General features: G+C 55.9%; 1 pseudogene across 1 annotated transcript; it reads left to right on the forward strand.

Moving 5' to 3' along the window:
• Positions 1 to 7,628: 7,628 nt before the first annotated feature.
• Positions 7,629 to 12,118, forward strand: LOC100430756 (putative uncharacterized protein PSMG3-AS1; annotated as a pseudogene). Its single transcript, XR_013415948.1, has 3 exons — positions 7,629 to 7,661; positions 7,964 to 8,028; positions 9,170 to 12,118. The product of XR_013415948.1 is annotated as a putative uncharacterized protein PSMG3-AS1 (transcript).
• Positions 12,119 to 13,222: the final 1,104 nt, after the last annotated feature.

Below are 13,222 nucleotides of genomic sequence, written 5' to 3' on the forward strand. Positions count from 1 at the left end.
TACTCATTCATCCATTCACTCACCCATGAATTCACTCATCCATCCATCCACTCACCCATCCATCCACTCATCCATCCATCCTCCCACTCACCCATCCATCCATCCACTCACCCATCCATCCACTCATCCATCCATCCTCCCACTCACCCATCCATCCATCCACTCATCCATCCATCTGCTCATCCATCCATCTGCTCATCCATCTATCCACCCACCCACCCATCCATCCACTCACCTGTCCATCTGCTCATCCATCCATCCACCCATCCACCCATCCATCCACTCATCCATCCATCCACTCACCCATCCATCTGCTCATCCATCCATCCGCCCACCCACCCACCCACCCATCCATCCACCCATCTGCTCATCCATTCATTTATTCACTCATCCACTCATTCATCCATTCACCTACCCATGCATTCACTCGCCCATCCATCTACCTACCCATCCATCTGCTCATCCATCCACCTACCCATCCATTCACTCACCCATTCATCCATCCATAAGATAAATGTTTTCTTGGTCATTCACTCGATGAGCATTTTCTGCTGGAAGATGGTCCAAGGCCCCCCGCTACCACCCCCATGAAGATATAAGACAGACAATAAACAAATGGCTGCAGGTCAAGGCAGAGCCAGGAAAAGCAGAAATGACCCCACTGCCAGCAAGTGGAACAGGAGGTAATTTCAAAGGGATTTGAAAGGAAGGAGAAAATGCTCCCCTAGGAAGACAGCTGTGAAAAAGAATGAGATGGGCCCATAAGCAAAGACCTCCTGGAAACGCAGGACCTCCTGCCTGGTGGAGAAGGCCAGCAGTGATGCCGTGTCACCAAGGTCGACTGGGGTGGTGGGGCAGAGTTAGCTGGGACTTCCAGCTTCCAACGTCCACACATATTCTATACGAATTTTTTATAGTTGACATTTTTGTTGTTTTGTTTTGTTTTGTTTTCCACAGAGTCTCGCTCTGTCGCCCAGTCTGGAGTGCAGTGGCAAGATCTCTGCTCACTGCAGCCTCGACCTCTCAGGCTCAAGAAATCTTCCCGCCTCAGCCTCCCAAAGTGCTAGGATTATAGGTGTGAGCCACTGCGCCCTGCTATCGCTAACATTTTATTTCTACAACCAAAAAAGAAATGAAAAGGGAAAATAAGGAAAAATACTTGCAGTAGTTGTAGGCAGGGAGGCTAGCGTTGAACAGACACACCCGTGGTCCCCAGGTGCACTCCAGGAGGGGATTTGAGCTGGGTCCTGGTGGGAATGAGGGCAGGAATGAGGAGCGACTGGACTGTCTCCAGCCACTGGGAAGCCGGGTCGGGAGCGCATGTGTTGCCAATGAACGCCTCTGGGGGGCAGCAGAGGCCACAGAACGCTCCTGTGCGGCGCTGGGGCTGGGCTGGGGCTGGGCTGGGGCTGGGCTGGGGCTGGGCTGGGGCTGGGCTGGGGCTGGGCTGAGGCTGGGCTGGGGCTGGGCTGGCTGGAGCTGGGCTGTTCTGGGGCTGGGGCTGGGCTGAGGCTGGGGCTGGGCTGGGGCTGGGCTGGGGCTGGGCTGGGGTTGGGGGCTGGGCTGGGCTAGGGCTGGGTTGGAGCTGGGCTGTTCTGGGGCTGGGCTGGGGCTGGGGCTGGGTTGGAGCTGGGCTGTTCTGGGGCTGTTCTGGGGCTGGGGTTGGGCTGGGCTGGAGCTGGGCTGTTCTGGGGCTGGGGCTGGGCTGGGCTAGGGCTGGTTTGGAGCTGGGCTGTTCTGGGGCTGGGCTGGGCTGGGGCTGGTCTGGAGCTGGGGCTGGGGTGGGACTGGGGCTGGGCTGGGGCTGGAGCTAGGGGCTGGTCTGGAGCTAGGCTGTTCTGGGGCTGTTCTGGGACTGGGGCTGGGCTGGGCTGGGCTGGCCTGGGCTGGGGCTGGGCTGGAGCTGGGCTGTTCTGAGGCTGTTCTGGGACTGGGGCTGCGCTGGGCTGGGGCTGTGGCTGGGCTGGAGCTGGGGCTGGGGCGGGACTGGGGCTGGGCTGGGCTGGGGCTGGGTCCAACGTGGGTGGAGAAATGGAGCTGTCTTATTCTCCTCACTCCCTGCTTGCGGGAGGGAGGTCCTTCTCCTCCTCTGAGAAATTATACATCTTCCTAGGAGGCCAGGAGCCAGTTCATCCCTCTGTCTCTCTCTCTCTCTGTCTCTTTCTCTCTGTCTTTGTCCTCTCAGTCTCTCTCTCTGTTTCTGTCTCTCTCAGTCTGTTTCTCTTTAACAGATCTCTCTCTGTCTGTTTCTGTTTGTCTGGGTCTTTCTCTTCTCTTTTTCTGCCTACCTCTCTGTCTGTCTGTGTGCCACTCTCTGTCTCTGTCTCTCTCCTCTCTCTTGGTCTCTTTTTCTTTGTCTGTCCATCTGCCTGTCTGTCTCCATGTGTCTATTTGTCTGTCTGTCTCTGCATCTCTGTCTGTCTCTGTCTCTCTCATTTCTGTCTCTCTTGGTCTGTCTCTTTCTCTTTCTCAGCCTGTCTGTCTGTCTCTGCATCTCTATCTGTGTCTGTCTCTGTCTCTTTCCGTTTCTCCATCTGTCTGTCTGCCTGCCTCCTTCTGTCTCCCGTGGCCTGCCTGTCTCTGTCTCTCTGTCTGTCTCTGTCTCTCTGGTTTCTGTCTCTCTTGGTCTGTCTCCTTCTTTTTCTCAGCCTGTCTGTGTGTGTCTCTCTGTCTCTTTCTCTCACGGTCTGTCTCTATCAGTTTCTCCATCTGTCTGTCTGCCTCCTTCTTTCCGTCTCCCTTGGTCTGTCTGCTGTGCATCTGCCTCTGTCTCTGTCTCCTTCTCTCTCTCTCTCTCTCTCTCTCTCTCTCTCTCTCTCTGTCTTTCTCTTATCTGGGTCCCTCTCTCCCCATCCAGTCACCTAATGACAAAGCACTTTGTCTTTGGAAGGTGTTGGCATCTGTAATTGACGTCACAAGCACCTGCTGAGCCTGACCCTGTGCTGGCTCTGCAGAGGTAACGGGGACACAGGTCCAGTCCACAGTCCTCTGGGGAGACGGCCAGGCGCACGCAGGTAGACGATTATAAATCAGACAAGGACGTGACTGTTCGGAATCGGGCCCGGGGAGACAGAAGCTGGAATAGACTGTCAAGGCCATAACAGAAGCACACAGCTTGTGTGTGCTGGTGCCGGGTCCTCTGTAGTTGCTGTTATTGGGCCTCAGCCTCAGCTCTGACCTTCCTGGTAGCCCTAGAGAAGAGGGAAACAAGACCGGGCAGCCGGGTTCCTGACTCACTGTCCTGGGCAAGGAATCCACCAGCTGCTCAGCAAAAACGATGCGTTCTGAGTTGCTCACAGCCCTGCGGCTCTCTCCGGGGCTTTCTGAGGGTCTCTGTGGTGTCAGAGCAGTGTGTGGGCACTCTCTGTCCAGCACACGTGTGGCAGGCTCACGCTTTTCCCCTGGGACATAGCTCCAAAGGGCAGGGTGGTAGGATGGGGGGTGGCGCAGGGACCATGCCTCCCTCAGGGCCAGGTCTGGGGGCTCCTGGCTGGGATGGTGTTTTGTTTTCTTCTATTTTTAACTTAAAAATTACGATATAAACACTGGGTGTGGTGACTCACGCCTGGAATCTCAACACTTTGGGAGGCCAAGGTGGGCAGATTGCTTGAGCCTAGGAGATCAAGACCAGCCTGGGCAACACTGCGAGACCCTGTCTCTACAAAAAGTTAAAAAATTAGCCTGGTGTGGTGACGTGCTCCTGCGGTCCCAGCTACTAGGGAAGTTGAGGCGTGAGAATCGCTTGGGCCTGGGAGGTCGAGGCTGCAGTGAGCTATGATTGCACCGCTGCACCCCAACCTGGGTGACAGAGCCAGACTCTGTCTCAAAAAAAAAAGAAAAGGAGGTATATTTTGCATATAGTAAAATGCACCCCTTTCATGTTTTGTTCTATGAGTTTTGACAAATGCAGACCATCTTACAGCCGTGACCATGATTGAGACCAGCCTGGCCAGCATGGTGAAACCTCATCTCTACAGAAAATACAAAAATTAGCCGGGCATGGTGGCGAGCGCCTGTAATCCCAGCTACTCGGGAGGCTGAGGCAGGAGAATCACTTGAACCTGGGAGGTGGAGCTTGCAGTGAGCCGAGATTGCGCCACCGCACTCCAGCCTGGGCGACACAGTGAGACTCCATCTCAAAACAAAAACAAAAACAAAAACAAAACCCAAACCAACGACGTCCTCCTCCAAGGAGGAAGAGATCACCATCCTTTGCCGTCAGCCCTGTGCCTGCTGAAGCCCTGACCTGCTCCCTGCCTTGTCTCCAGAATGTTGCCCATGTGAGATCGTACATCAAGTGCCAGCTTGGCTTTGTTGGGGGTGAGCTGTACACGTGTGTTACCAGCACGTATGTGTAAGTGTGTGCGGATGTGAGCGTGGAAACCTGTGCATACGTGGAGGCTTATGTGTTTGTGGAGGGGCTGTGGGACCTGAGGACTTGCCACTGTGTGGCTGGGACCAGCTCTGTCCCTCCCTTTCCAGTCCCTCCGGCCCCTCCGTGTCCACCTGGTCACTGCGTTCACCTACCCATGCAGCCTCAGCTCCTCCTGCCGTTTCCCTGCTCCTGCTTCTGTTCCCGAGGGAAGCCCATGAACCCCGTGCCCAACCCATTGTCCATCTTCCTGAATGTCTCTCCTGGTCCGTGGGCCAAACACTTTTATCTTCATTTTTTAAATTTTTTAAGACAGAGTCTTACTCTATTGCCCAGGGTGGGGTGCAGTGGCGTGATCTCGGCTCACTGCAACCTCCACCTCCCAGGTTCGAGTGATTCTTCTGCCTCACCCTCCTGAGTAGCTGGGATGACAGGTGTACACCACTATGCCTGGCTAATTTTTTGTATTTTTTGTAGAGATGGGGTTTCACCCTGTTAGCCAGGATGGTCTTGATCTCCTGACCTCATGGTCTGCCCGCCTCGGCCTCCCAAAGTGCTAGGATTACAGGCGTGAGCCACCGCGCCTGGCCTTTAATTTTTGATTGTAGTAAAATGCACATCACAGAAAATCAGCATCATGACCACGTCCCACTGCAGAGGTCAGTGGCATTCAACACATTTACATTGCTGTGCAAGCCTCAGCACCTGTCTCCTGGGCTCTTTCATCTCCCCAAACTGAAACTCTGTCCCATGAAACCCTCAGTCTCCATCCCCACCTTGCCCCCCGGCATCCATCGTTCTGTTTTCTGTCTCTGCAGATTCGATTGCTGTAGGGACGCCGTGGGTGTGGAATCAGACGGCATTGATCCTTTCACGACGGGCTTATTTCACGGAGCCCGATGCCGTTGGGGTCCGTCCATGCCGAGGCGGGTGTCCGACTCCCCTTCCTCTGTTTGGTTGAGCAGTATCCTGTGGTGTGGATTCCCATGGTGTGGATTCCGCGGTGTGGATTCTTGCGGTGGGGATGGAGCACACTGTGCTCATTCGCTTGCTTGTCGGTGGACACAGGGGCAGCTCCCATCTCTCAGCTCCTGTGAGTAATGCCTCTGGGAACCTGGGTGAGTACCTGCCTTTCTGAGATCCTGCTTTCAATCCTTTTGGGTGGGGGCCGGGCGTGGTGGCTCAGCCTGTCATCCCAGCACTTTGGGAGGCCAAGGAGGGTGGATCACCTGAGGTCAGGAGTTTGAGACCAGCCTGGCCAACATGGCGAAACCCTGTCTCTACTAAAAACAAAACAAAAAAAATTAGCCGGGTGTGGTGGCAGGCGCCTGTCACCCCAGCTACTCGGGAGGCTGAGGCAGGAGGATCTCTTGAACCTGGGAGACGGAGGTTGCAGTGAGCCAAGATCTCGCCATTGCACTTCAGCCTGGGAGACAGAGTGAGCCTCCGTCTTAAAACAACAGCAACAACAGCAAATTAATCCTTTTTTTTTTTTTTTTTTTTTTTTTTGAGACTGAGTTTCACTCTTGTTGCCCAGGCTGGAGTGCAATGGCAAGATCTCGGCTCGCTGCAACCTCCACCTCCTGGGTTCAAGCGATTCTCCTGCCTCAGCCTCCTGAGTAGCTGGGACTACAGGTGCCTGCCATCACGCCCGGCTAATTTTCCTTCTTTTCTTTTTTTGAGTCAGAGTTTCGCTGTTGTTGCCCAGGCTGGAGTGCAGTGGCGCCATCTCGGCTCCCCACAACCTCCACCTCCCAGGTTCAAACGATTCTCCTGCCTCAGCCTCCCGAGTAGCTGGGATTACAAGCGTGTGCCACCATGCCCGGCTAATTTTTAAAATATTTTTAGTAGGGATGGGGTTTCTCCATGTTGGTCAGGTTGGTCTCAAACTCCCGACCTCAGGTGACCTGCCCACCTCGGCCTCCCAAAGTGCTGGGATTACAGGCGTGAGCCACCGTGCCCGGCCCTGCTAATTTTCATGTATTTAGTAAAGACGGGGTTTCACCATGTTGGCTAGGCTGGTCTCAAACTCCTGACCTCAGGTGATCTGCCCGCCTCGGCCTCCCAAAGTGCTGAGATTAAAGGCATGAGCCACTACACCTGGCAGGGCCACACTCTTCAACTGCAGAACCCCCACTTCATTGGCACTGGTCCACTCATCGTCCGAATTCATTCGGTCCACAGATATTTACGGAGCACCCCCTGCTGCTGGCTGCCAGGACCCACCAGTGGGCAAGAGGGCCATGCCCACCCCTTCCTGGAAAAGACACCGGGTAAATGCAGAGATTCAGTGTTGGGGTGACCCCAGCGCACAGCCCTGAGGGAGGAAGCACAGTGATATGAGACGATTTGCTTTTCTCTTCCGCCTCAGATTCCGTCCAACCCCTGGAAGGACCTCTGAGGTGCTCCCTGGCTGGTTCTAGGCCCCATTCAAGCTTCCTCCTCCAGGAAGCCTTCCCAGTCCTGGGCACCTGTAGCTAGCTTGGCCTTTCCCACCTGGGGCCTGGGACATCTCTCATTCTGAACTGCTGTGTTTTGGGTTTACTGTTCTCTGGCTTTCGGTCCCAGCCAGACGGTGGCCTCTTGTGTTCAGGGACAAGGCCGGGAGCATCCATGCATCCCCACAGTGCCGAGGCCGGGGTCTGTGCCCTCCAGGCCCCCGGCAAAGCCTGGATGATTCGGGCTGTGCTGCTCTTCTGCCGCTGGCCTCGCCGTATCAGCTTCAGCTGGTGGCCATCACGCCTCCTGCACCGGTCGTCCCGCCCGGCACGCCTCCAGCACGCGGATGAGCTCCCTGGGCAGTTAGTGGAGTCTCCACTGTCTCTTGTCAAATGCAGCCATCATTGGCTGGTGCTTCAAGGGACCCTCTCACGTCCCCACCCTGTTCTTAGGTGGCTCCTACCGACCGACACCACCTAATGGTGAACCCCAACACGAGGGCACAGGCATGCCTCCCAGCACCACTGTGGGTGCCACCGGGCATGACTTCCTAAAGACCCACAGAGCAGCACCTGGAACTTCAGCTGTGGCACCGGGACCCCAACCTCTCCCAGAGTGGCTCCAGCTCCACGGCATCTGCATGGCTCCAGCTGTGAGCAGAACCGCCCCGACCTCCGTGCTGACCCAGGGCACCGGAATTCCACGTGGATCTCACCACCACGCAAGTCAGACCTGCTAGGAAGCCCTTCCCGCCCCCCAGCTCTCGAGCACCGTCAGACCTGCTAGGAAGCCCTTCCCTCCCCCAGCTCTCTGGTCGATGCCCACAACAGGGCCTTTTGAATTCCAGGAGGTTAAGGTTCCCTTGAATCTCCTAGGCTACAAGCAAATGCCCCGAGGGGAGAAGTCCAGGCTGACACAGCCTCCTGCACCCCTGCCTTGGGAGGCCCCACCTCGTTTGCCTCTAGAATAGATGGTTGGGGAGCACTGTTTGCAGAGTTCTCTCTCTCTGGGTAAGTTCCAGAGCCAAGTCTCAGCGGGTCCACCACGGCCTGGGTGGACGGCTCTCATGTGTTTACAGCTGGGTCCCTCGCTTGGGAGCTGCCCTGGGGCGGGCGGCCTCTCCGGCCTGTTTGAGTGCTCCACCCCGGGCAGGAAGTGTTTGAGTGCTCCATCCAGGGCAAGAAGAGGGCCACGTGCTCTGGGCAACGGTTCCTCAGGTACTGCGTCGTCTCTGCTTCCCTCCAGAGCCCACCTTCCCCGGCTGCCGCATCCCAGCTGAGGGCAGGCTCCTTTTGCCAGCTGAAGGCAGAAAGGCCAGCAGCCCTGGGGGTGGGGGCAGATAAACTCCCTCGGAGTGGTCTCTGTTCTCCTAAAAGTGATGTTAACCCACGTGTCGCAAGCAGCTGGCAGGGTGGCGGTTCGATCTGTCGTTAACGGCTTTGCATGACTGCGGTCTCCCAGCCAGGGAGCATCTCCGTCCAACCATAGCGAGCTTCCGGCTCCTACCCTCTGTCTGAGCTGGGGCAGAGCCTGGGGTCCAGGTGGGAGAAGCGTGACTCTGGGATTAGACCTTACAAAGCAGGTTCCTCCTGGGAGTCAGCCCGGGTCTAAATGCAGCTGGGCGTGAAGCGGGTGCCATCGGATGTCGAGGGGTCAGCTGGGAGGACGAGACCTCCAACTCCGGCACCCACATGTCTCTTTGGAAACGAGCTTTGGCTGCTTCCCTGGGGACACCGCCTGCCGTGGCCTCCCGTTCTCCTCCCCGGCACAGACAGGGGTCTCCCTCCTCTACCGCCACTTCCTTGGCCTCACCCTCCCTGGCAGGCGCCTGGCTTTTTCCCTGCTGCCCCCCGAGGGGGCTGTGGCCCCCAGAAAGGCCGCACTCTGGGAGCAGAGTGGCCTGAAACCACAGAAAAGAACGCTGGGGGATTTGGTTTAAACTCGTTAAACCCAATGAACCCTCCCCCCGAACGATCGCAGTCTGCGCCCTGTCTTTTAATCTCGTTCGGGCCTCGGGGTAATTTGTTTAGCTGTGCTGATCAGCTGAAGGTTAATTCAATTGGACTTGGGTTATTTATTTGTGCCCGGATTTGTTAAGTGTCATTGGAGGTACATGAGGTCTTTATTATGGCGGCGAGATGGCTTCATTAGGGTGGATCCCGCCGGATCCGCCCCCTCCCACCAGCTCCAGGCTGAGGCAGTCTTAGGAGGCTGGAGCCCTGGGAGGCTGGAGCCCTGGGTGCAGTGGCTGTTGTTCCTGGATGTAGGGGATATCTGAGCACTGTGCTGGGAGTCCAGTCTTGCTCGGCTCTGGTGTTGACACCGGGCTGTTCTGTCATGTGACCCATCCTAACCGAGGCTGAAGGACCTGCTTCCCAGGACCCGTCCCCTCCCTCGGGGCACCTAAAGGCATTTCCCCACCCCCGCCTCAGTGTTCCCATCCGCTCACTGGGAACAGCACCTTGCCCTCCTGCGGCCTCCCAGGCTGGGCTTTGTAGCTCCAGCCCCCACCCCGCCCGCTGACCGGAGCAGAAGGACGCTGAGGTCGCAGAGCGGGCAGCCGGGTCGGCCGGGCGGGCAGACCTCCTGCACGGAGCCGGGATCCTTCTCAGGCAGTGGCAGATGATGGATTGCACGTGGATGCTGCCTGGGATGCGTGCGACTTGGCAGCCTGCCCCTTTCCTGCCCTGGGATCAGATGCCCTGGCGGGCATCCTTTTCCTGGTCCCCTGTCCTCCCAGCCCGGGGCGGCATCTGGAGCGGGGGAGGCTTGCCCCTGTGCCCGTGTCCTCGGGCCACCTGCCGGTCCCTGCCCGCCCCAGTGGTGGAGGGGCAGGATGGGCTGTGGAGACTCGGGGAGCTCTGGGGTGGTGAAGAGGGCCCAGGCTGGAGGCTGTAGCAGCCAAGGCCATGGTAAAATGTGGGAGGGATGGCAAGTGCCCCCCGAGGAGTAGCCCAGGAGCCCCGGAGGCTGCCGAGAGGGCTGGAAGTGCAGAGACGAGGGACACAGGGAAGGCTTGGATTCTCTTGCCATCTTCAATATCAGAGCTCAGACAGGGCAAGGCGAGGAGGGGCCCGGGGCGAAGACGCCACCCACATTCCTCCTTCCCGCGGGCTGCTTCTCCTTCTAGCCCTTCCAGGAGAGAAACCATCTGACAAGTCCAGAGTAGCGGCATCCGCAGGGCCATGTCTCCTGAGCAAACACTGTTTTCTAGGAGTCCAAGGGGCCTTGGCCATCTAGGTCAATCCCTTTGCAGAACAGTGGAGGAATCTGAAGCACAGAGAGGGAAAGCGAAGCCTTCTGGGTCACACAGTCCATCGGGGCAGGGCATCGACGAACACCAAGAAAAGGACCAGCACGAGAGGACAGCCCTGGCAGTGATTCCTCAGCCAAACCCAGTGTCTACCCACATCCACACCTCACAGCCACCCCATGGGGAGGACACCATTGCCCCTTTTCCAAGGTGAGGAAACGGAGGCTCAGAGAAGTTCAGCAACTTCTCCCAGGCCACACAGCTGCTCCGTTGTAGGACTGCAGTTCCAGGTGTCCCCGAGCTCTCCCCTCCTGAGCCATCCGCTCCTACCCTCCTACCCGAGCCCTGGCCCTCCCAGTGAAAGCCGGGTAGTGGCTGTTCAGAAGCCCTGGGGCTAGTCAATCCCAGCTGTCTTGGACCACGGCCCCCCAGGAGGAGACCCTGAAGGATGCAGTTGAGAACACGTGCTTTCTTTGGGAGGGAATCTCAGGAATTGCGGGGACAGTGGGAGAGCATGTTAGTGGGGGCTCTCCAGAGAAACAGAAGCAATGCACAGAGGAGATTTAGGATGAGGAATCTGGTTTATATGACTCTAGGGGCTGAGAAGTCCCACCATCTGTGTTGCAAGCTGGAAACCCAGGGAAGCCTGAGGTGTGATTCGAACTCAGCTCAGGTCTGGAGGCCTGAGAACCAGGGCAGCTGATGGTGGACATCCAGTCCCAGAGCAAGAGAGGATGAGATGTCCCAGCTCCAGCCGTGAGGCAGGAAATGAGGGGTGAACTCCTCCTCCCTCTGCTGTCTGTTCTATTCAAGCTCTTGAGGGATTGGATGACGCCCAGTCACTTGGGGAGAGAAGTCCACCTTCCTGAGTCTGCAATTCAAATGCTAATCGAATCCAGAAACACTCTCACAGACACAATGTGTAGTCTGGGCACCCCACAGTGCATTTAAGTGGACACATAAAATTAACCATCCCAGGAAGTGAGGTGGGGAAGGGAAGATGGGCCACAATGGGTGTGTCTCCATGCCTGCCACCGCTGTGGGCAGCTGCTGGAGCACACGCCTTGAAGTCACCCCTGAGGGAGAGGGAGTTGGGGTATTTATACCCCAGCTCTGTCAGGCATTGTCTGAATGTCCACACTCCTGGATCACCAGCTCCTCATGATGTCCCATGGTCCTCATTTCACAAATGGAGAAACTGGAACCCTAAGAGTCTTGATAAGGTCAGAGCCAAGAGCCTCCATGCCAGGAAGCCCTCCCTGGTTTTCTCCAACTGGGTCAGGCCCCCCTCCCCACCCCCGAGCTCCCATGTCTCCACCATTGATGCCCCAATGACCTTGTCTGATAATTGCCTGATGACTTGATGTACCCCTCACTGGGCTGTGAGCTTCACAGAGGTAGGGCATGTTTCTGATGCACCTGAAGATCCCCAGCTCCCAGTGAGCTCTGGGTACATGGGGAGCATCAGTCACACCCTGGATTAGTACCTCAGTTGTCCCTCACATGGCATCCTCGTTATCCACACTGCAAAGCAAACCATCCCTATGATGGGTTCATTGTGGATCATGACTTAGTGGGTCAAGAGTTTGGAAGTGGCTCAGCTGGGCGGTTCTTCCACTCCATGTGGCTGCCAGATGGTCCCCTGCTGGTGGGCGGTCTGGTCTACAGGGTCCACGATGGCTTTACTCACATGCCTGGCATCTTGGCAGGGACAGCTGGAAGGCAAGGTTCAGCTGGGACTGTCCACGGAGCTCCTCCCTGTGGCCTTTCCAGCTCGGTGGTCTTAGAGTAGCTGGACTTCTTGCATGACAGCTCAGGGCTCCCGGAGTCACTGTCCCAAGAGACAGGAGGTGGAAGTTGCCAGTCTCTTAGGTTAGGACCAGAAACCAGCATCCATTCACCCACAGCCTTTTGGTACTGATGAAATAAGCATAACATTTATCATTTTAATCATTCATCACTGGGATTAAAGACATTTACAATGTTGTGTAACCGTCAGCACTGTCTATACCTAAAACTTTTTCATCATCTGCAATAAAAATTCTGTATGCATTGAACCATAACTCTCCATCCTTCTGTCCCTCCTGCCCCTGGTACCTACCATTTTGCTCTCTACCTCCATGGATAAGGCCATTCCAGACACTTCACATAAGCAGAATCATACAGTATTGGTTTTTTGGTGACTGGCTTATTCCACTTTACATAATGTCCTCGAGTTTCATCCACATTGCAGCACATGACGGCACTTCATTCCCTTTTTTAAAATATTTATTTATTTATTTATTTATTTATTTATTTATTTTTGAGACAGAGTTTTGCTCTTGTCACCCAGGCTGGAGTGCAATGGAGTGATGCCGACTCACTGCAACCTCTGTCTCCTGGGTTCAAGCGATTCTCCTCCTTCAGCCTCCTGAGTAGCTGGGATTACAGACACCCACCTCCACGCCCAGCTAATTTTTGTATTTTTAGTAGAGATAGGGTTTCACCATGTTGGCCAGACCTCAGGCAGATGACCCATCTGCCTTGGCCTCCCAAAGTGCTGGGATTACAGGCGTGAGCCACCACGCCCAGCCTTTATTCCCTTTTAAGGCTGAGTAATGCTCCACTGGGTGGAAGGACCACGTTTTGTGTATTCGTTCATCGGTCTATGATGCTTGGGCTGTTTTCCCCTTTTGGCTGTTGGGGATGGTGCTGCTGTGAACACGGGTAAACAAGTGACTGAGTCCCCACATGCTCTTGATGGAGCCTGGAGCCCACAGATCCAACGGGAGGGGGAACAGCCTCCTCTCAATGGGAGGAGGGCAAAGAATTTGCAGTCTTTTTTCTGTTTGTTTATTTGTAGACAGGGTCTTGCTCTGTCACCCAGGCTGGAGTGCAGTGGCACCATCATGGCTCACTGCAGCCTCAACCTCCTGGGCTCAAGGGATCCTCCCACTTCAGCCTCCAGAGTAGTTGGGACTACAGGTGCATGCCACCAAGCCTGGCTAACTTTAATGTTTTTGTAGCAACGGGATCTGGAGATGTTGCCTAGGCTGATCTCAGACTCCTGGGCTCAAGTGATGCTCTCACCTTGGCCTCTCAAAGTTGTTGGGATTATAGGCATGAGTTACCTTTAATCCCCAATACTGTGCTAGAGAGAGGTTGCCGAAGACTTTGTG

This window comes from Macaca mulatta, chromosome 3 (assembly GCF_049350105.2).
Source record: "Macaca mulatta isolate MMU2019108-1 chromosome 3, T2T-MMU8v2.0, whole genome shotgun sequence".
Classification (NCBI taxonomy): domain Eukaryota; kingdom Metazoa; phylum Chordata; class Mammalia; order Primates; family Cercopithecidae; genus Macaca; species Macaca mulatta.